The sequence below is a fragment of the Odocoileus virginianus genome, chromosome 9, assembly GCF_023699985.2.
Source record: "Odocoileus virginianus isolate 20LAN1187 ecotype Illinois chromosome 9, Ovbor_1.2, whole genome shotgun sequence".
NCBI lineage: Eukaryota > Metazoa > Chordata > Mammalia > Artiodactyla > Cervidae > Odocoileus > Odocoileus virginianus.
In genome coordinates, this window is record NC_069682.1 from 71,327,766 (window position 1) to 71,347,696 (window position 19,931).

General features: G+C 51.6%; 1 long non-coding RNA gene across 2 annotated transcripts; it reads left to right on the forward strand.

The window, feature by feature from the left end:
• The first annotated feature begins 631 nt into the window (after positions 1-631).
• On the forward strand, positions 632-11,679 carry LOC110133368 (uncharacterized). Of its 2 annotated transcripts, XR_002312750.2 has the most exons (3): positions 632-6,833; positions 10,032-10,182; positions 11,282-11,679. It is a non-coding gene; the product is annotated as an uncharacterized lncRNA (long non-coding RNA). The 2 variants fall into 2 exon arrangements; XR_011489655.1 differs by having other exon boundaries at positions 632-10,182.
• The last annotated feature ends 8,252 nt before the right edge of the window (positions 11,680-19,931 follow it).

Below are 19,931 nucleotides of genomic sequence, written 5' to 3' on the forward strand. Positions count from 1 at the left end.
CACCCCAAGGCCTCAAGTAGACAAGGGGCCCCCAGAAAGCAGAGAAGCAGCAACTGTAGAAGTGGCCGAGCGCCGTCAGTGGAGGGTATTCTGTGGACAGAAACCGGGGGGCTGTTAGGAGCACCCACAAGCCTCGCGGGACCTGACCTCGCAGTTGGTGCTGGTTGGTCCTTGAGGCGAGTCCCGGGGGTGTTTGTGTGTCTCCTGTGGGCGCCTCGGCGATTGTCTCTGAGCTCGTTTTGTCCCTGCAAGGAGGCTGCGGCTTCAGTTTAGCAGAAGGTCACCTGGGACTCCTGCTCCTCAGAGCTCTGCCGACGCAGCTGCCCCGTCATCGCTGCCTCTTTAATCCCCAGAACAGTGCGTTCGGTGGGGGAACCGGGCGAGCTGAGAGGCCCCGGATGGGATGCGGGTGGGCTCTGGATGCTGGGATGTGGGAAGGGGCCCCTGGAGTCCCTGTTATGAGTCTGACCTCCCGGCAAGGGGCTCTGGGGCAGACTTGCTTGCTTCCTTTTAAAAGCCTCAGAAATCAAGATGCCTGCAATTTTCTCTGCAAGCAAGAACCTTCCATTCGCACACACACAGGGCATATTATTTAGGTTTGAAAATGAACTCAAGTTCATTCCTGCTCTCCTGGCAGGAAATGGGCAGAGAAAACTCCAGTTACAGTTCCCTGACAGTTCACATAATTCAGCCAAAGCAGATGGCCCCACGTTGGCAGTGAGCAAGTCTCACCTGCAAAACTCAGCAGGTGTCAATGTCTTCCTGGTTTCTGGGCAGTTTGGGGCTTCCCAAAGGGCCAGGGAAGTCTCTGCCCCCAACAGAATCTTTTCCTGCAGGAGGCTCTCAGTGATAAGGGACGGGGGCCTGACGGGTGGCTCAGGCTGAGGGCATCAATAGACAGGTACACGGTGCTTGGTCTTCAGGCAGAGCTGGGTCTGCGTGTCAGATGCCACCCATGGACTCGGCTGAGTGTAGCCCCTGAAACCATGGCTCTGCCTCACCCCCAGGCCCCACTCGGGCCAGAGGGCCGCAGGTGCCCCGTGTGGCTCCAACACAGCTCCAGACTCACACTGGCTCAGGTTCACATCCAGGGACAAAATCAGGTGCCACAAGAGCCCCAAGTCGCTGCCCGGCCAGCTTAGGTGCCTTCAGCTAGCCCACTGCTGGCCAGATCTGGCCTGTGGGTTCCTGCATCAGCCCACCCTGAACACAGGGATTGAGGTGGGAAGGCGAATTCTCAAATGATGATCAGGTTCTGTTCATTCAGGAAAGGGAGGTGGATGCTGGAGGATACATGGGAGACATTCTCTCCACGAAGGGAATGTGACCACATTTCCAGAGGGTCGTGAAGGATTCAGATGGTGGGTGCAGAAGAAGTTTCCCCAATTCTGGGTTTATTTCTGAAAGCTTTGGCCAACCTGAGAATTCATGGCTGGGACGGTGGCTGCTGGCTGTCAGGTGACGGTTGTATGCTGTCTCCATCCTGGGACAAGCGAGTTTGGGGACCACCCCCTCCGCCTCCAGCTGCTGTGAACACAGTTCATAGGGAGCAGGCCTCAAAGCGTGTTCTTGAGGGCTGGCTGAGGCCACTTTGCAGCCAGGACTGCACTCAGCTCGAATCCACAGACACCAGTCCAATGGCTTGGCCTGGTGTTGCCATGCCCTCTTTCTGAGTAACTGGGCGGGGATTAGGTGGTCCAGGGCTGGAGCAGGGCTGCATGATACACCAAGGGCCGGCTCCTTCCACCACCAGTCTCCATCCTCGGCTTGTGCCTTTCCTGCTACAGATGCTGCCATGCCTCAGCCTCCTGTCTGCCCCCAGCCAGGAGGGCAGGAGGCGGTGGCGAGAGGAGGAAGAGGCAGAAAAAGAAATAGCCAAGCTTTCTCCCTGCAGCCACCTGCTTCCGCCTCGGGGCTAGAAGGGCACAGCGGTCACAGGCACAGCGGCTGGGGGGCTGAACAAGGCTGGGGGAGCGTGTGACCATCAGGGTCCTGTTAGCGAGAAAGAAGGGCCCTGGGTGGGCACCTGTCAGTGTCTGTCACAGTCCAATTAACTGGCAAAAAGGCTTGCATTTGTGTGCAGCTGTTTCCAATCAAAGGTACATGGTTCGCATCTTCGCAAACACGGATTCCTGCTCTAGAGTATTGAAGGTGCCCAAACCACGTGATCCTGCAAACATTCCACCTGGATTCTGAGTCGCCCAGTTCGCCAGCATGTGGTTCAAATGCAACAGAAATTTCCTACATCTGCGCTCTCCGTGAGGGTGTGTTTCTGTGCCTGGTACAGGTCACCCCAACTCCGGTCTCCGGCGGGCAGAGCCTCGCCGGCCCCCCCTCTGCAGACAGGCCGCTGGCTGGGGAGCCTGGGGTTGTCCTCCTGTGGCTCCGGTCTGGATGCCGTCCCGGAGATAAATCATCTCTCTGTAAAAAGCTGCAATGGTCCATTATTTCTGCTTGAAAATACCCCCGGATCTTCACTTGAGAGCTGGGGTGACAGGCCCTGCCTGTTGTGCTCAGCTCTGCATAAAATCGCCAGCAGCCGGTGGACTTCTGTAATGAGCAAGCTGCTAGCTTCAGATGGTAAATAAAATCCTATCCTAGTGTGTGAGGCTTAGCCCATGGTTTGAAAGTTCTGTCTGCAAAAGCAGCAGAAATGTGTACAGTCCAGGCTCAGGTCCGTAGGAAATGCCCTGTTCCCCCTGGATTATCGTGGGGATGAGCCAAAATGACAGAAGAGATTCCTGGTTTGCAACAAGGAGATTCCTGGTTTTGCAATATTGTGCAATTCTTTCCCGAGTAAACAGCGATCGATCACATAGTCAACTGAGTATAATTAGACAACTAGGATATTTCAACCAGAATATGTCGAAGAGCCATCTACCCACCACCAGATTCAGCAATCACCAGGCCCTGTCTCACCCTCTCCAGCTCGCTTCCCTCTTTCTGCCAAGCTATTTAAAGCAAGTTCCAGGCTTCTTGTGGGTGTTTCTTAACATACCTGCAACATCCTTATCACCTCTAAAGTTCAAGTCTCACAGTTGCTGTTTTCTCATTGCTTTCCCAGAATCAGGATTCAAACAAGGGCTGCCCGGCATGTGGTTAAATCTATAAAGTTTCTTTGTTCACATGATTCCTCTCCCTTCAGTTCACTTTTCATGCCTCTGCGTTGCTGGTTCTGGAGTCAGAGGCTCCCTCGGTGCCGCCCCTTCTGGATTTGTCTGTCTACTGCCTCATGTGTCACCTCCACCTGGAAGAACAAATGGCTGTCACTGGGCAAGTTTGGGGTGGGGGTCAGGTTTCAAATAAACTCAGCCTGGGGTGTGGGACCATTGGAGCCAGCTTCCAGCAATTGCTTTAGAAAGTGAATATGAATGCTTTAAGAACATTTCCTGGATTACTATTGAACTAACAAAGTAGGTATTTGTTCCCAGCATCACTACCTCATTTGATATCAGCTCTGTTTCCAGTGAGTCACATGTATTAGCTGCCTGCCTTTCCTGGGTGAGCAGTGGATTAGAACTCAAGTCCCAAAGCCATGGCATTGTGCTCAGTCACGCCTGGGAGGAACTTCGAACAGTTGTGATGAAATGAACAACTGGTGAAAGGGGCCGTGTTACACAAGCGTGTAGACTTGGCCCACCCAAGGGCATGTTATCTGGCCTCAGTTAACTTTTGGGTTGTGGGCATGAGTCTGGGAAGGTTAGTGTCCACTTGTTAAATAGTTACAGAAGGACACAGATGCTGTGGGCTGGGTTACACCATGGGCTGCATCTTACAAAATCCTGGGCCGTGATTCCTCTATTCCATAGATGAAGATACTGAGGCTCAGAGAAGATAAATTTGCTCAAGATAAGGCATTTTAGAGACTTGGGATTCAGCCTGGGGACCCCTATTGCCTCACCACGCTTTCCACCCAGCAGCCAGTCAATGGCTGTTCAGTAATGAAATCAGCCGTAATGTTGTCATCCCGGGTCATTGTTCAGTGGCCCAGTCGTGTCCGACTCTTTGCCACCCCATGGACCATGGCCTGACAGGCTTCCCTGTCCCTCACCATCTCCCAGAACTTGCTCAAACTCATATCCATCAAGTTGGTGATGCCATCCAACCATCTTGTCCTCTGTCCCTTCTCCTCCTGCCTTCAATCTTTCTCGGCATCAGGGTCTTTTCCAATGAGTCAGTTCTTTGCATCAAGTGGCCAAAGTATTGGAGCTTCAGCTTCAGCATCAGTCCTTCCAATGAAATATTCAGAACTGACTTCCTTTAGGATGGACTGGTTTGATCTCCTTGCTGTCCCAGGGACTCTCAAGAGTCTTCTCCAACACCACGGTTCAAAAGCATCAGTTCTTTGGCACTCATCCTTCTTTATGGTCCTACTCTCACATCCATACATGACTACTGGAAAAACCATACCTTTGACTAGACGGACCTTTGTCGGCAGAGTAAACTCCTCTAATTGGCACTCGGCATTCAGTCTAGTCCTTGGCCTCTTCTCTGCTCCTCACATTTGTCCAGCCCAGTCCTGCCTCCTGCTGTGCTCCTGGCCTGGAATGCTCTCCTGATGGCCTCTGCCTGCCAGAACCTTCTGTGCTCCTCTCAGCTCAGCCGTCACCTCTCTAGAGCGGCCATCCCCAACCTCCCTATGTGGCTTGGTCTCTATTCCCTTCTTCTCCAACTCTCAGCTTATTCCCCACAGCAGTTTCATCCTTTATCAATCTCGTTATTTTCCTTACTTGGGAGTGTGTCTCCTTTACTAGGAAGCGGCCTCCTGAGGGCAAGGGCCAGCTCTGCCATTCTCTCTCTCCATCCCTACTACTCATGGAAGGTTATCAAATATTTAGTCAGAAAATAGTGGATCAATGAATAAAGCAGGTCCGAATAAATGAATAAAATTCACAGTAAATGTAAATGACCTTTCTCAAGAAGTCATATTACTAAGGCCAAAAAAGAAAAAAAAGACAAGAAAGAGGATGTCTGCTCCCTGTAAGCTGGGCTGCATGGGTACTTCATTCTATACGGAGAAGGGGAGTCGGACATGAGGATTTAACTGGAATGTGCCATCTCCTAGATGGTCTCTGGTTCTGATCTGTTCGCTGGAGCAGCGGTCCATGTTATAAGGGACAGGACCCTGCCTGCCCTGTTGAGAGCATGACGGTCCACTTCCTGACCCTGGTGGGGCGCCTGGCCCCTTGGCTGTTTATTTTTAAATTCTTTATTTTTGGCTGCGCTGGGTCCTTGTTGCTGCGCTTTCTCCAGCTATGGTGCGTGGGGGCTACTCTCTCGTGGCGGTGCCTGGGCTTCTCATTGCAGTGGCTTCTCATTGCGGAGTGTGGGTCCTAGGCATGCGGGCTTCAGTAGTTGTGGTTCACAGGCCTTAGAGCACAGATTCAGTAGTTGCGGCGCACAGGTTTAGCTGCTCCGAGGCATGTGGGATCTTGCCAGGCCAGGGCCTGAACCTGTGTCTCCTGTATTGGCAGGCGGATTCTTATCCACTGTACCATTAGGGACGTCACTGTTCTTTTCCTTATTGTTAAATTCCGAGGGGCCCTGGGACCTTCCTTGTCCCCTGCCCACCCGAGGACGTGTGCTCAGGACTAAGTCCTGGAGACACTGACCAGGGCTTTCATCACTCAGAAGGAGCTGCAGGGGAGCTGGCGCCTGGGAGGCGGCTCCTTTTCCTTCCACCCCTGCATTTGGAGGCAGACAAAGGCGGACTTTTCTTCCTGCTTCACGTCAGGTGTCCCTTCTCTGAAGCTGGATTCACCCGTGGCTTTGTCTCGTGACCTTGCATCGTTTTCAGGATGTTTTTATCGCAGAACCACCTCAGCGTCCGAGAGAAAGGGGAACTGGTTTTGAAAAGGAAACACTCCTCTTAATTACTCTTAAGCTCCAGAGTGGCTTGCCCCAGGGCAGGGAGCCAGGCTGTGCGGTGCGTGTGAAAGACTTGGGGCCATAAATCCTGCCGGCCCTGCTGTGGCTAAGCTGCCCCTGGTGGCGTTTAATCAATGGCCTTTCTGGGCGCTCTGAGGGATGCTGTCTCGGATGAAATGAGAATCCACCTGCAGCTGCGTCTGGAGGGAAAGTCTCAGGAGGGGGTGGCCCCAGGTCCTCCCTCTGCTGAGTCAGGGGAGAGGTTAAGAGGGATGTTTTGGCCTCTGGGGCATCTTCAGACTCCACCGATGTGGCAACATCCCAGGATGTTTCGTAGACCAGCCCCCTCCAGATGGGCAGAAAGGAGGGGGCCCCCGGACAAGACCCTCAGCTCCCTCCCTGTGCTGAGGGAGTGCTGCTGCCATCACCGCCTTGGAGACAAGCAGGCTGTTCTCATTCCTGCTTTGTCCCTGTTCGGGTCAATCTTCAGAGGAAACCCAGGGCCAAGGCCTCCCTCATCCTGACTCCACTTCCCCCCAGTAGCCAGTGACGACACCCCCACTCTCTGCCCCCTCCCTCTCCCCACCCCCAACCTCCTGGTCCCCTTCTTCATTCCTCCTTCCCATCCCCTGACCCCTGACCCTCCGCCCCCAGCGCCCTGCCCCCTCCTCGCCCCAGGTTCACCCCTGTGCACGCTGGGTATCTTGCTCATTTACTTGTTTGAGTTCGAGGACAGGCACCTGGAGTCTCTGTGACATTTCGATTCTGATTCAGTAGGGCTCAGATGGCGCGTGAGAGTCTGCACTTTTAGCTTCCAGGCAATAGAGATGTTGCTGGTCTGCAGGCCACACTTGGAGAAGCAAGACCTCAATACATTTTGACTTCAAACCTTCATAGCAATCCTTGAACTGAGAGAAACTGGCTCAAAGAAGGGAAGTGACCTCTCAAGTGAGTGAAGTAGTCAGGTAAGTGACATCCTTGTGTAGTGTCCTCCCCAGGGTCACAAAGCAGGTGTGTGATGGAGCCAGGATTTGAATACCCATCTCCCTGATTCCAAAGTTCCCAGTCTTAATGATGCCATCTTGTGACTGTAACTATGTGGATGATTTTTAATTTTTCCTTAAAGTCTGTTTTACATCATTATCTTATTAATTAAAATTGATTATAAGATGACTTCCCCTCCCACAAGGACTTGATTACGAAAATTGCTCCCATCTTAAGTTCTTCCAATAAGACAAGAAAAGACTCTACACATGGACATCACCAGATGGTCAACACCAAAATCAAACTGATTATATTCTTTGCAGCCAAAGATGGAGAAGCTCTATACAGTCAGCAAAAACAGGACCAGGAGCTGACTGTGGCTCAGATCATGAACTCCTTATTGCCAAATTCTGGCTTAAATTGAAGAAAGTAGGGAAAACCACTAGACCATGCAGGAATGACCTAAATCAAATCCCTTACAATTACACAGTGGAAGTAAGACATAGATTTAAGGGACTAGATCTGATCGACAGAGAGCCTGATGAACTATGGACAGAGGTTTGTGACATTGTACAGGAGGCAGGGATCAAGACCATCCCCAAGGAAAAGAAATGCAACAAAGCAAAATGGCTGTCTGAGGAGGCCTTACAAATAGCTGTGAAGAGAAGAGAAGCAAAAGGCAAAGGAGAAAAGGAAAGATATACCCGTTTGAATGCAGAGTTCCAAAGAATAGCAAGGAGAGATAAGAAAGCCTTCCTCAGCGATCAATGCAAAGAAATAGAGGAAAACAGTAGAATGGGAAAGACTAGAGATCACTTCAAGAAAATTAGAGATACCAAGGGAACATTTCATGCAAAGATGGGCTCAGTAAAGGACAGAAATGGTATGGACCTGACAGAAGCAGAAGATACTAAGAAGAGGTGGCAAGAATATACAGAAGAACTGTACAAAAAAGATTTTCACGACCCAGATAATCACGATGATGTGATGATCACTCACCTAGAGCCAGAAATCCTGGAATGTGAAGTCAAGGGGGCCTTAGGAAGCATCACTACGAACAAAGCTAGTGGAGGTGATGGAATTCCAGTTGAGCTATTTCAAATCCTAAAAGATGATGTTGTGAAAGTGCTGCACTCAATATGCCAGCAAATTCAGAAAACTCAGCAGTGGCCACAGGACTGGAAAAGGTCAGTTTTCATTCCAATGCCAAAGAAAGGCAATGCCAAAGAATGTTCAAACTACCACACAATTGCACTTGTCTCACACACTAGCAAAGTAATGCTCAAAATTCTCCAAGCCAGGCTTCAACCGTACACGAACCGTGAACTTCCAGATGTCCAAGCTGGATTTAGAAAAGGCCAAGGAACCAGAGATCAAATTGCCAACATCTGCTGGGTCATTGAAAAGGCAAGAGAGTTCCAGAAAAACATCTACTTCTGCTTTACTGACTATGCCAAAACCTTTCACTGTGTGGATCACAACAAACTATGGAAAATTCTTGAAGATATGGGAATATCAGACCACCTGACCTGCCTCCTAAGAAATCTGTATGCAGGTCAAGAAGCAACAGTTAGAACTGGACAAGGAATAACAAACTGTTTCCAAATCAGGAAAGGAGTATGTCAAGGCTGTATATTGTCACCCTGCTTATTAAACTTGTATGCAGAGAAACTTATATGCATGAGAAACGCTGGGCTGGAGGAATCACAAGCTGGAATCAAGATTGCTGGGAGAAATATCAATAACCTCAAATATGCAGATGACACCACCCTTTTGGCAGAAAGCGAAGAACTAAAGAGCCTCTTGATGAAAGTGAAAGAAGAGGGTGAAAAATTGGCTTAAAACTCAACATTCAGAAAACTAAGATTCATGGCATCTGGTCCTATCCCTTCATGGCAAATAGATGGGAAAGCAATGGAAACAGTGGCAGATTTTATTTTTTTGGGCTCCAAAATCACTGGAGATAGTGACTGTAGCCATGAAATAAAAAGACGCTTGCTCCTTGGAAGAAAGGCTATGACCAACCTAGACGTCATATTAAAAAGCAGAGACATTACTTTGCCAACAGACTATCTAGTCAAAGCTATGGTTTTTCCAGTAGTCTTGTATGAATGTGAGAGCTGGACAATAAAGAAAGCTGCTGCTGCTGCTAAATAAGTTGCTTCAGTCGTGTCTGACTCTGTGCATAGACGGCAGCCCACCAGGCTGAGTGGTGAAGAATTGATGCTTTTGAACTATGGTGTTGGGGAAGATTCTTGAGAGTCCCTTGGACTGCAAGGAGATCCAACCAGTTCATCCTAAAAGAAATCAGTCCTGAATACTCATTGCAAGGATTGATGCTGACGCTGAAACTCCAATACTTTAGCCACCTGATGTGAAGAACTGACTCATTGGAAAAGACTGTGATGCTGGGAAAGATTGAATGCAGGAGGAGAAGGGGATGGGGATGAGATGGTTGGATGGTATCACCAACTCAATGGACATGAGTTTGAGTAAACTCTGGGAGTTGGTGATGGACAGGGAGGCCTGGCATGCTGCAGTCCATGGGGTTGTAGAGTCAGACACGACTGAGCGACTGAACTGAACTAAGCTGTTCTGATTGGATTCAGAGGTGGGGGAACGTCCAAGTGGCTTTGGAAGGAGGGTAAATGCTGAACATTTATCACGTAAGTTCTTACTGTCAATAGCTCAGCAGAAACCAAAAGGCATTTACAATGTCCTAAATTGCAGTCATTTTTTACTGTAAAAATTCAACATAGAGTCTATAGTTTGGAGCCCCGCAGACTTGAAGGGGCTGCTATTGCCTTGATGCGCATTTTCAGCCAGGTGAGACCCTGAATGAGAGAGAGAATTCTCACCCAGATGAGACGCAGACCTCAGCAAAGCTGCAGCCTTTCCTTGGGTCTTAGCTTCTTTACCCCCAAGTGCTGCACACTGACCACATCCAGGAGGATCCAATTTGGAGTCAGCCTCTCACAGTCATTAAGAGAGTTCAGTCCACGTGTCCTTGTTGTAGAAGAAATTAGGAGAGATTCGGTTACCAAAATAAACAGGTAACAACAGAAACAAAACCTCAGTCAGAGTCTGAATGGGGGTGAGGAGAGAACAGAATAAAATGTATGTCAATAACCTATTCTCTATTTATGTCCCCTTTTAATATTTGCATGTGTGTGTGTTAGAACACGCGCTTAGAAGACCCTGCAGATCTCCATCCAAGCAACTCACTAGCCAATAAAAAAAGATTAATTCATCTGATTCATCAGAGAAAAGGAAAAATACCAGGTAGACAAATACTAGAGTCACCCTGCAATTTATAATCAGGACTGTCAGGTAGGTGGAACAGAGAAGTGTTTCTTGCTAAATGGGCCCGGATTGCAGACATTCGCCACTTCATTTTCGGAGCGCAGACATGAACTTCACCCTGATAGATGGGGTCCAGGCTGCCAGGTCTCAGGCAGTCTTTTGTACTGTGCTCACCTAGAAACACCAGCAGCAGTGGCAGAGGGTCTAGCCCCATCGCCCTCTCCCTTGTAACCTGGGCAGGTCACCTCTTCTGGCCTGCCTTTGCCCACCAGGCAGTTCGAGTTGCCTTTAGAGACCTTAACTCCAACATTTTAACATCAAGAACCAGGCTAGTTTTGAGGAGGTGTGCATTGCACGCCTAGACTTGGCAAGGGAAGGCCCTGGTTTAATCATCTACCGATTACTATTATGTGACTCTGAGCAAATAGACAGATGGCTTGGGGCTGCCAGGAACAGAGGATTCAATGTAAACAGGCTTGAACAATAAAGGGATTTATGGACTCAAGCCTTAAAAAATCCCAGAGATAAAAAGATTCCAGAATGATTGGGTCAGGATGATTCAGTTTCCTTGAAGTTCTCTTGGTTCTTCCTTCTCTCGAGAGTCAGTGTTGATCTCAGACTGCCATCCCCTGTGGCAGCAAGGGAAGGCTGCTGTGGTTCTGAGAGCTGGGTCCACATCCCTCCTGTTCCAGAGGGAACCTCAGACGAGCCCAGGAGTCCAGGCAAACATGGACTCAGCTCACTGCCCACCTGGGCAGGTGCCTACTTTTGAGCCAGTCAAGGTAGGGGAATGTGATGAGCTTATTGGTTGGACCAGTCACTGCCCACTCCTTGATCTGGGGCCCACAGGGCTATTGGGTTGGGTGATTCAGGGTCACATGGAGGAGGAGGTGGCAGGGACTTCCCTGGTGGTCCAGTGTTTAAGACTTTGCCTTCCAATGCAGGGGGTGCCCGTTCGATCCCTGGTTGAGAAGCTGCGATCCCACGTGCCTTGAGGCCAAAAAACCCAAAACATAAAACAGAAGCAATATTGTAACAAATTCAATAAAGATTTCAAGAGTGGTCCATTTAAAAAAAAAAAAAGGAGGATGGGGATGGTGAAAAGTTGCCTGTAATCCCTTGACAGGTGCCCACGGCAAAGTCATTGGAATTCCTTCTTCAGAAGAACAGGGATAATGATAGCGACCATCTTCTACCGAAGTTGTCAAATAATCCTAGGAGCTCACAGAGGAAAGTCCTTTGGAGTCATCAAAGACCCGTATAACTTAGTAGGCGGAGCAGACGTCCTGGTTGTTACTGTTACTTTTATTAATGCACCAAAATTTGTTTGTTTACTGTGAAATTGGTTCAGGATGATAGAACCCTTGATATCAGATGTCTCAATCAAGGATGCTGAAAATTCTGTTTCTCTCTTATAAAATTGATATTGCATGAAATTGATTTATAATTAAAATTAATTTTTATTGCATAACCAGTACACAAGTATACTTCCTCTGTAAGAAAATAAAAATATTAAAGCCCAAATCCCTACTGACCTCCTGGCATGTAACCACTTGTATGTTAGCCACCATTGTCACTGTTATGAAAACACTTGCAGGGACTTTTTCTATGCAGTTGTCCATATGGACACCCAGATAAAATATGTAAATATTTATTCCTTCAACAAACACTTATTGAAGGCACTTATTCTGCCCTGTGCCAAGTACAACATCCATGGAAAGTACATGGATGAGGCAGGAAATGAACAAACGGATAAAGAGAAGGATAAAGAAATCGAGGGTGGATGATCACAGAAGGCCTCTGGAGGAGGTGTCATCTGAACAGGGGCAGGGGGGAGGGGATCATGAAGGTACCTGGGGGAGGACAGATTCAGCAGAGGGGAAGGCAGGAGCAAAGACCTTGGGCTGGAACAGGTTGCCTTTCTGGGGAGCGGAGGCAGAGAAGGTAAGAGGTGTGTGGGGGGGATTAGGGAGCCGTGAGAGCAGCCAGGCTCTGGGCTGGCAGGTGGGCTCTAAAAGCTTTTGGAAACTGTTTTCACCTAAATGTGTACAGGTCATAGAAATGTGGGTTTTAAAACATAAGCACGAACATATATATGTGTGTGTGTGTGTGTATGTGCGTTTATATATAGTTTATTTGGGTGAATGAACGGAAGAGTGACTGCACCAATGAATGAGACCACGCATTCTCGGTGGGGCCATAGTGTTTCGGGGGGGGGGGGGGCGGATCTTGGTTTGGGGGCTTGAAAACATTTTACTCTCCTTATATAAAAACACAGATGTACCTACAGATTCATAAACTATCGTCTGATATTTCTGTGGTATTAAATTTTCATGAGGGGTAATTGAGAAAAGAAATGTCTGAAATGGCTCCTCAGGGGGTGATCATGAAATAGAGTTTGAGAAACACTCAATTAGAGGAAAATCAGTGGAAACTGCAGCCTTTTCCTCCCACATTTTGCCAAGACCCTGATAGGAACGCGGAAGACAAACCCAGACGTGTCCAAGTATGTGAAACAGTCCCTGGCACTTTCCTGGTGGAAAAAGAATAGAAGGGGGCCTCAGAACTTTGGGGAAACAGCTTTTTTTCCTGCCAAGGGACAGATTTACAAAGGATGATATTTGCATTTTCCCGAAGTCTCTAATTTTCTCATTTATCATTTGTCAGAGCCCGAGGCCCTTCCACAGCATGTGGGATGTTTGCGCACATCTAATGATCCCTTTCACCAAACAACGTCACAGTCCCTGGGAGAACAGCGCTCGTGTAGCTGAGGCTGCTGATTGCATCCCCTGAGGTCACGCTGTGCTGTCCTCGCAGGCGGGGTCTCGGGGCGCCTCCCTTCTCTGAGCTCCGTGGTTCCTGGTGAAGGTGTGCCCCCGAGCCCGGGCTCCTGTGATGCAAGGGAACCACGGAAACCGGCCCGCAGCCTGTCCCCGAGACAAGGAGCAGGCGGACGGGAGCAGGGTGGACGTGCCCGGGGCTCCAGGAGCGAGGCCCGGGCTCCTGGAAGTCCGCTCTCCTCCTGCTGGACTCACCCGACGGGGACCTTGACGGGGGCTTTCACCAGGGGTGGGAAGGCCGGGCGGGCTGTGCCTCTGCCCCCAGAAGAGCGCTCTGGGCCCCAGGGGGGCTTCCCCAGGGCTCCTGAAGGCCCGCGTCCCTTCCCTCACCATCGCTCACCCCATGTTGCTGCCGGATCACCAGCCTCTTTAGAGAAATCCAGTCCGGCCCCCGGGGCAGTGTTCCCGGGTTCCAGCTGCCCCCGCTGCACAGGCGATGGACACGAGTGTGGGACCGCCCAGGTCACGCGGAGCCCGATGCGACCCACACCTCTGCGCCTGTGGACTCGAGGACGTACCTGAAGGGATTTCAGAGCTCCAGCCGGAGCGCGGGTGGAGACCTCTGTCCCCGGGGAGCCTCCCTGTGCCCCCCAGAGAGAGTCGGACACGGTCAGTAAAGGCCCCGCCTCCCCTGAGGCTGGGGGAGGGACTGTCGGGAGTAAAAAGGACCGGCTCACCCTCCCCGCTGTTCTGAGATGCCCACCGTCCCCCACTGCGGAGCCTCTGGTCCACTTCTGGGCCCCCTCGGGTTCCGTGGGGCCCGGGCTTCCCGGGGCTGCTGGAGCACACTCGCCACCCCAGACGCAGTGGATGCGCGCAGTGACCTCTGATCCAAAGCAGGAGGTGGGCATTTGTGAAACCAAAGGCCAGGGCGCCTGAGTCAGGCGCTAGGGGACAATGGCGCTTTTGTGCGGACGCAGTGCATGGAGGACCGGCGGGGTGGGGGCGTGCAGGACAAGGCGTCCCTGCAGCGTCTGCGGCAAGGGCCAGGGAGCAGTCCGAGCGGGGCCCCGGGAGGCTGGGCCGCAGCGCAGCAGAGCGGGCGCTGAAACGGCGCCTTCCCAGCGCGGTGGACGGTCAGCGATGCTGGTCCAGGAGCCGGGCCAGCCTGGCGTCGGGGATTCGTGCTGCACCCCCCGCACCCCCGAAGGTGTCAGGAGCTGAGACGGTGCCCGTGGGGGCCTCGGTGTTTCCTGGGCTGTAGGTTCACTCGTGCTGTCCCGAGAGGGCGTCTGTGCCCTGACCCCTCACCCGGTGACCCCGAGGCTCCCAGGACCCTCACGTCACCTTTCCCAGGTGGACGTGGATCCCAGGGAGAGGCCGTCCATGGAGCCGCCGAGCAGAAGCCAGGGGCTGACGGGCACAGTGTTTCCCAAGTTTGGGTCCCTCGGGGGCCAATGCATGGCCATTGCCTTGTAACGCCCTTGCTATTGTCTTATTAATATTTACCTTTAGGTCAGATGAATTCCCAGCTTTCTTAAATAAATCCGTTCATTCTGGTGCCACTTACTTTAACCACATCCTCCATCTTAACGGAATCACCAGGGTTTGAAGGACAAACTGGAATTTCTCCCTAAATCCTGTTAAAGTGAGTAAGTATTAGAGTAAAAGCCCACTCCCTCACCTACTGGTGGATCAGCTCCCCGTCTGGTGCTGAGCCTCCTGGCGGCTTCAGCGAGGCGGAAGTCTGTTTCTCACGGGGTCACGGCCTCGGCGTGGGGCCCAGAGCTGGGCGGGCAGCTGCGCGGGGTTGACCTCGACCTTCTTCTGTCCCCCTGCTTCCTCACCTTTGGACGCTCTTGTCGTCCACCTGGTCTAAGGGGCGCAGGTCCCATCAGGCAGGAGGGGAGGGGAGAAGGCGGGGAGCACCCATCGTCTGAGGGTGCCCTGGGAAGGACACTGCGAGCTGCGACAGGAGGTTCGGCTCCAGCCGGGTGGCCGTGTGCTCAGCTGAACACGGGAACTTCTAAAACTCCAGGAAGGAGGCGATGGATACGGGGGACAGCCAGCAGCCTCTGCCCCTGCTGTGGGCCCCTGAGATCATCTCCCCTCCTCCAGGGCGTGCACCCCGCAGGTGGTGAGAACAAGCCTTTGAGGAGGGCCTCCTCCTGACACTGCTCTGGGCGTGGGGGTGAGCAACCCCACTCAGCCTGGGGAGTGGAGGCTGCCTGAGGTTCCTCCAGCACCGAGGCAGACCCAACACGTTTCCTGACGCCTGCCCTGCGCCTCGTGCTCATGGTGTCCACGTTACCTGACCCAGAGACCAGGTGAGGCATGCTCGGCGTCCTGGACTCTTCACAGCAAGCTGCAGACACAGGGCTGAACAAGAGGGCCGTATGATTTGGCCCCGCCTGTGTTTCAGAGACAGGTGGCCAGGAGTCAGAAAGCTAGGAGGGGACATGTGTGAGGAGACACAGCTGTAAATGATGGAACCAAAAGCCACGTGGGTCCCCAGACTCTTTTCAGAGACCCCACCGTGTCCTCAGTGGTCCTGTTCCCCTGTGTGTGAGTCTCTGGGTAACAGAAAAATAAAAGTGGGAAGGAGAAAATTACAATAGGAAGAAGCCAGAGAGCAAATAGGAGAATTGATTTATGCATGGTTTTGGTTCTGCACGAAGCCGGCGATACCCAAATAGATGCAAGAGCACGGAATAAAACACCACAGAATCTGTTCCCTGCCCATCTCTTTCCAGAGACCTCTATTCTATTCCTTCAGCTGTGTCTGCAAGTTTCTTCTAGATTTGAGTTAGTCATAGAGCTTTCAAGCTGTGCTGGTTTCTTTCAAATGTCTGAACCCTTGATGAGGGTTCAGCTCCCTTCCCCCACCTGCACCGCACCTCCCACCGTCCTCCGAGGGCAAATCAGGATGATAATTATGTCATAATCATCATGGATGTCATGTGACCAGGTACATGATATTTGATGCAGAGCCTATTTTTGCAACGTGGTGCATTTTCGTTCTTAGGCATCTTTTGTTTTCTCAGAGTTAATCATTTCCTTGTTCTTTTTACTTGCAAAATTGATTACAGATACATCATTCTCTGCAATTCCTCCATCATTTCATCCAGTCCAGTGTTTTCCAGACTGTTTTGACCGCAATTCATCATAGGAAATATATTTTACAACAAGACCTGGCATGCACATACACACACACACAGAATACATGAAGCTAAAATTTTTACAAATTTCCATTGATACCTTTTGATAGTTTCCACTCAATTCTGTTATTTCATGTTTTTAAATGCTGGTTGAGACTCACAAAATTGATATCAGGCCTCACTAAGGTGGCTTGACCTACCCTTTGGGGAGCTCTGCATTAGCCCAGCTCAGACCTGCTCTTCCCAGCCCCCACACCCACCCCCACCTGGCCCCCGCCCCCTCTCTCCTATATCCCAATAGCTCTCATCTGGAGGTTTTTCTCTGCTCCTCTTCTGGGATGATTAACTGTTTGATGAACCCCATGTCTTCTTTTTCATTGGTTCTTTGCTTTCCATGAGTCACTTTCAATTTATTTCTTTTTAACTGAGGAAAAGAAAATTTTAGTGACTCTCCAGCCTATTTGATTTTTTTTCACCTTTTCTCCAGTAACAGAAAAATAAAAGTGGGAAGGAGAAAATTACAATAGGAAGAAGCCAGAGAGCAAATAGGAGAATTGATTTATGCATGGTTTTGGTTCTGCACGAAGCCGGCGATACCCAGATGAAAAGCCAGGCCTCCAGCCATGTATCATTTCTGGCGACATCCAGACGATGGAATGAAATGTTCACTGTGGCTGTAAATCAAAGTGTCTCACCCTCGGCAAGCTTGACATTCTGGGCAGGACTGGTCTTTGTTGTGGGGACTCTCCTGAGCATTATGGGATGTTTAGCAGCACCCCTGACCTCTACCCACAAGAGACCAGTAGCCTCCCTCCCTCCCTTAGCTGTGCCAACCAAGTGTGTTTCCAGAAATCACTAAACTTGCCTTGGGGGCAGATTCACCCCAGGCTGGAATCTTTGCTCCGACTGGACCCCGCCTGTGCGCATGATTCCGGGGAGCATCATCGCCTACTGACGATGCATCAAGTGTAGTCTGAATTGGTCCATTGTATCCTCCAGAAGCCGTAGCAGGTGTCATGAGTAGACACCTGTCATTTACCGCCTTGGTGGAGGACGCCACGGGGACACGTGCAAACCGGCTGGTTAGACCCTGTTCCAGGCCAGCTCTCCTCTGACTCACGCTCCTGAGGACTGATCTCTGCCTCCTCTGAGTTATTAAAAAGTTATTAAAAACCAAATCATTGATGCCCCAGAACTATCTCTTCTTAACAGACTCACTAGCAAACTGTAATAAACATAATCTGGGGCTTACGAAGCTGTTATTAAAATGGACCATTTGCCATCACTTGGGGACACGTTGCTCTACTGTTTCAGCATGAACACCAGAGACGAGGTCCGTGGGAAAGGTGACCAGAGATGCTGCTGAGATGGTTAACGGGCCAACATGTGTCTCTCACCGAGTTGAAACCACAGTCACAGCTATGGGTCTCAAGTCGACCTAGAAATTCCCTCCTAAGGAGGTGGGAGCGCCTTAGAGCTGTGCTGACCATCACCGAGTTCAGAGCAGGCTCGTCCCCCCAACAAGCCAATGGGGGGAGAGCAGCCAGGCAGCCACCTCTCTTCAAGCTGGGGGCGCGAGTCTGCATGGGAACTCCAGCTGGAGGGGCCAGTCATCCACTCTAACAACTGGATTTCAGTATCACAGGCCGGCAGGAGGGCTGATCCAGAGCAGACGAGTGGGAGTGGCAGAAAAATATCAGGACGCAGGGGAGCAGGGGACAGGGGTGTTTGTTTTCTCCTCCTGAGAACAGCCCCTCAGCCAGACCCAAACAGCGATTCCACATTTCCTCTGTCAGCCTGGGGCTGGGTCACGGGCTGAAGTCTAGCTTTGGACCCCTCCTGAGTCAGGATCCTGCTCCTCCTGTCAGTAAGTTCTGACTCTTCCCCAGGTCAGGAACACCCCCGAGACCTGACTGCCCCGGGCACAGGAGGAACTCTGAGCGGGGATGATACCTGGGGATCTTCAACATTGTCATTCATTTGTCACTGTGTCTCAGCAAGTTCATTTTCAGAGAGCAACTTGATAACCCTTTCAGAATTTGGAGTGTCTCAATATTGTGTGCCCTAGAGGGAGGGATTAATGGATGAGGTGTCAGCCATGAGGTTCATTTAATTAAAATCACTTGTTCCTGCAATAATTATGGCTTAAACACTCATCCTGCAATTCCACAGCCTGGAGCGGGGATGGCGGGGGCCCGGGGCCCTGAGTTGGATGCCGATTCTGCAGGAGTGACACGTGGCGCTTCAGGTCTCCATATTCACACTTGCACAGGAGTGAGCTGTGCGCTGGGAGCGGGTTCACACACAGGTGCTGGCAGGGGGGTTGGCGGTGGGGCAGGCCGAGGCCTGAGTTTGTGTGCCTCAACTCAAAACCTCGAAACTTGAGGCTGGGAGACAAGAACGTTCCTTCTCTGCTGTGGAACAGAGCTCAAAGCCAGGCCCACAGTCTTGGTCGTTCGCCTTTCAAATCCTCCTGTGTCCGGTTTTGCAGAGAGAATTCCGTTCCTGGAGGTCGCTGGAGGATGTTCATCTGTGGCCCAAGGTCAAGTTGTCTTGTCCAATGCAGCCTCCTGGGTCCTTGTGCCCCTGGGCAATCTTCTCATCTCTCTCCACATCCTGGGCTAGGAACGGGGGAAGCACGTGATGTGTTGTTGTCCACAGACTCCAGCACACATATTTTAAAGTTAAATGTGATTCCTAGCTCCATCTTCCAAGTGTTACTTGCGTGATCAGTTTGAGTGTGGCCGATTGCCGTGAGTGGTTTTCACAGTATGGCTAGAGGATCTGGGAGCCAAGGTGTATTATGGAGGCAGTCCTCGCTGGGGAGGCCGAGACCCAGGGCAGCAGGGCCGTCACTGGGGCTGGCGAGCCTAGCCGCTACTGCCTGGCTGGCTCTCCTCTCCCTCCGGGTGGGGTGTGGGGTCCGTGGGGGGACGTCCCTCGGGGAGGGCAGCCCCAGGCCGCAGGACAGAGGATGAAGACCTCCCCACAGCTGAGCACTGATGCCCCTCTTTTGTCCTCCAAGAGGCCCCTGCAGACAGAGGTCTGAACACTGGGCCCCAGCAGAGAGAGGGAGGCCTCAGTGAAGAAAGAAAACCCCTGGAAATCTTGTCTGTGAGTCTCAGCCTTTGTTGCAGAAATGTGACCCCGACCTGAGCTAAATGCGGCTGCCCTGGGCTCGGGGGGAGCGTGGCCCCGGTCCAGCGTCTGTCCTGCACTGAACACAGTGAGCGGTGCCCAGATGACGCAGTAAGAGGCCATGGAAGAGATGCAGGGGCCCCCGACCGGCCCACCTCCTTGCATGTGGGGCAGGAGAGGCTCAGGGGGCAAAGGGCCTCCTCCGCGCCCCCCACCCTGGGCGATGGGTGGCAGCGCTGGGGCGTGAGGTCCCAGCTCCGATCCCTCCCTCAGCGCCCTCTCTGCCGCCGGCATCACTCATCAGGGGACAGGCCCGCTCTCAGCACCTTCAACCTCGGTGCACTTCACCCCGACGCAGCAGCCCAAGATTATACCCATTCTACAGATGAGGAAGTGAGGCTCCAAGAGGCTGATGACCTGCCTAAGATTCTCACTGCTCGGGGCAGGGCTGGGACTGCAGCCCAGGACCACGTAGTCCACAGGGCCCCGCCCCCTCTGCACACTCCTCAGAGGGAGCCTCCAGCCCGTGACAATTAGCGTTTCCTCACATTAAAGAAGAGGAAATGTAAATTGTCAAGGGGGCGATTCTCTAATGAGATGTTCAAGGAATTTCTACCACTTTGAGCATCAGCAGAAGTGCTAATAGCTAATACTAACATCTGCCCCGCTGTGCCCGGCTCTGTTTTAAGCTTGTTTCTGG